The sequence below is a fragment of the Schistocerca gregaria genome, chromosome 7, assembly GCF_023897955.1.
Source record: "Schistocerca gregaria isolate iqSchGreg1 chromosome 7, iqSchGreg1.2, whole genome shotgun sequence".
NCBI classification, from domain to species: domain Eukaryota; kingdom Metazoa; phylum Arthropoda; class Insecta; order Orthoptera; family Acrididae; genus Schistocerca; species Schistocerca gregaria.
This window is the reverse complement of record NC_064926.1, coordinates 82,103,548-82,106,977: the sequence shown is the minus strand read 5'-3', so window position 1 is coordinate 82,106,977 and position 3,430 is coordinate 82,103,548. Positions and strand designations below refer to the sequence as shown.

General features: G+C 39.5%; 1 pseudogene; it reads right to left on the bottom strand.

The window, feature by feature from the left end:
- Positions 1 to 401: 401 nt before the first annotated feature.
- On the bottom strand, positions 402 to 518 carry LOC126282575 (5S ribosomal RNA; annotated as a pseudogene).
- Positions 519 to 3,430: the final 2,912 nt, after the last annotated feature.

Here is a 3,430-nt window from a genome sequence, read left to right as displayed (position 1 = left end):
TTACGTCTACATGAAGTTAAGACGAAGCTGGGTGAACACATACCAAGTTTTCATTTTATGTACAAATTACTCTTTCACATATTTCATTATTCATGTTTTCTCATTTCACCATAAACAGATTTCGTGACTACCGTTCATGATTCTTATCTCCTAACACATTGAAACAATGTACGATAAAGGAGATTGTTCAGATAGTTAGCACTCCCGTGTTCAGGCCACAATTGGCCCATCGGGTCCATCCGACCGCCGTGTCATCCTCAGTTGAGCATGCAGATAGGAGTGGCGTGTGGTCAGCACACCGCTCTCCCGGTCGTTATGACGGTTTTCTTTGACCGGAGCCGCTACTATTCGGTCTAGTAGCTCCTCAATTGGGATCACGAGGCTGAGTGCACCCTGAAAAATGGCAACAGCACATGGCGCCTGGATGGTCACCCATCCTAGTGACAGCCTCGCCCGACAGCGCTTAACTGCGGTGATCTCACGGGAACCGGGATATCCACTGCGGCAAGGCCGTTGCCTTCAGATAGTTAAGCGACACAAAAATTTGAAATGTGATACGGTAGTAGGTACACGAAAACAGTAAGAGCACAAAGGCTAGGGGGAAGGGATGAAAGTGGAAGCCACCTGATAGAATTTCCCACAGAGCATAATGTAGCCATCGCCAGCACTTTGTTTAAGAATCACGAAAGAATAATATATACTTGGAATAGAGTTTTCGAAACCAGATGTTAAGCTATAAGACATTTCCCTGCGCAGACGCAAACCTACAATAATTTATCGGTTATGAGCTGCAGTTTACAACTACAGAGACAGTAAACGGTAGAAAATTAAGGAGATGGAACTTGAATAAGTCCAGACCCACTGTTTTCGATAGTCTTAAAGTTACCGTAATGCAACGACTGACAGAAACAGAGGATGGAATCCGCTAGAATACGAACGGATATCTTTCAGAGAAGAAGTGGTGAATGCAGCAGAGTATGTGAACGGGAAAAAGGTACCGTAGAAATCGTTAGATAAAGCGTGATATATTAAATTTGAGAAGAGGGATAAATATAAAAATGCAGCAAATAAAAAAGCTAAGCAGTAGCAAAAAAAATGCAGCAAATAAAAAATAACAAAAAAACGCAACGCGATTTAGCACTTGGAAAACATAGGAGAATGAAAATGAGAAAGAAGAAAGGAAACTTTGCTCAAAGGAGAAGCAACTGTCACGAACTCATTTGGCAACCCAGAACTAAGCAAATAAGAGAAGGCTAGAAAGTGGAAGGAATATGTAGAGAGGAGAGCGGGAGGGGCTGTACAAATTAATATAAGCACAATGTTAGACTCCTGTGAAATGTCTGAACAAGCAAGGCATTACTGACCCTACCACTTAGCTAAGTAGACAGACTGAAGAACTGTGAAACTGGGTTTATAGCATTTGAATGTTTAGAGAAAGGTTTTGACAATCTTAATTAAAACAGTCTTTGAAGCTCTGGAGATGTCATCGATAAAACACAGATACACAAGATTATCTATAACTTGTACAGAGACCAAACTGCATTTCTAAGACTTCAATGACTTGAAAGGGAAGCAGTAATTGAGAACGCAGAAGTAGAGAGGATATAAAATGAAGACAGTCAATAGCAAGAAAAGCGTTCTGAAAAAGAAAATTTGTTCACATCGAATGAAAATTGTAATGGTTGGGTATTATTTTACAACATTATTTGTGTGGAGTGCAGCCTGTTTTCAATTGCAACGTGGACGTTGAACACTTTTGTCAAGAAGACAATGGACGTTTTCAAAACGTGGTGATCAATAAGAATGCTGAAGATGAGATACGAGGATCGTGTCACTAAAGAAGAGGTACGGAATTAATAAGAGGCCGAAGAGGAAATTACGACACAACTTTGACTACAAGAGGGGCTTGTTGACAGAACATATTATGAGGTGTCAAAGAGTTCAAAAATGGTTCAAATGGCTCTGAGGACTATGTGACTTAACATCTCAGGTCATCAGTCCCCTAGAACTTAGAACTACTTAAACCTAACTAACCTAAGGACATCACACACATCCATGCCCGAGGCAGGATTCGAACCTGCGACCGTAGTGGTCACGCAATTCCAAACTGCAGCGCTTAGAACCGCACGGCCACACCGGCCGGCTGTCAAAGAGTGAGGACAAAGGGGTTAGTATTCTGATAGTAATCATCTGCTGAAACGCTAATCTACTATTTTGTCTATTAATGTAAGCAGCGAATTTACTCTTCCATGCACTCCTCCTCAAAACATTTAAACCAAAACTGAAATCAGCTGAACACCAAACCTTTTTAACCACTGTCTGACAACTACTGCACTCACTTTCAACTTTCTATAACTATCATTGGCTAGGCACACATAAATACAGATATAAGGAGAACAGAAATAAATAAACATTAGTTTTCAGCATGTAATTCCTTAGGTTGGCAACATGTACATCAACAAACCAAACAGGAAGGGACATGAGGTGAACACACTGTAGTCACGACTTCAGATCAGAGTTTTCGGTAAAATGTCCACAGCTACTGACGGAAGAAAAAAGAGCGAACATGAAAATGTGCTTATATAAGTTTTAGTTCAACCTCCAGCATGACCAGGCGAGTGGAAACGCAGTTGTCCGCCAAAAACTCGATTTACTGTAAGTAATCAGTTATTCACGTAAAGAAAGATGTGAACTGTTTTATAATCTGCAAGTATCACATATCAAAACAAAACGGAATCATTCTAGATTCCACTGATGATGCCTTAAAGTAAAAGGCGAAACTGGTCTTGAACCAATAAAGTACACTGGATCAAGAAAAAAACGTTTGTTACTTGCCAAAGGAAATAATCAATAGCTGTAGATACTTAGCAAATTACATCTTTTGAAATATCAGCAAATTAGGTTTCGGTTTAACTTCTCATTCCACATGCTATTAAATGACGATTCAAAAAATTCATCTATCCCTTCTGAAACACTGTAGTTACTTTTCATATCTCGTTGGATAAATAGATTTTGGATATTTATCATGCGGCGAAATACATGACTTTTTACAAGTCATGGTTTCCAAAAAAAAAAAAAAAAAAAAAAAAAAAAAAAAAAAAAAAAAAAAAAAAACACGTTTCGGTTTCTTCAACCGTTTACGAAATCTGAGGTTGATACAACCACATGGTTTACGACGAGCAGGACGAAGTATCGGTCGCATCGCGAGCGACCAGCACGCGGTCACCGCACAGACCGTCCGCCGACATATCATTCAATATCTCGTTTTGCTCTCAGCTTTAAAAACAATTTCGATATGTTGACTAAATTTCATACGCAATAATGTATTACCTAAAACGAACTGTACGCAAAGTCCACGCAATGCGTTTTTACCTCTGCACACTCATTAAAATTTCGTGTAAACGTTTACGTAAATGCGATACAGAATGTA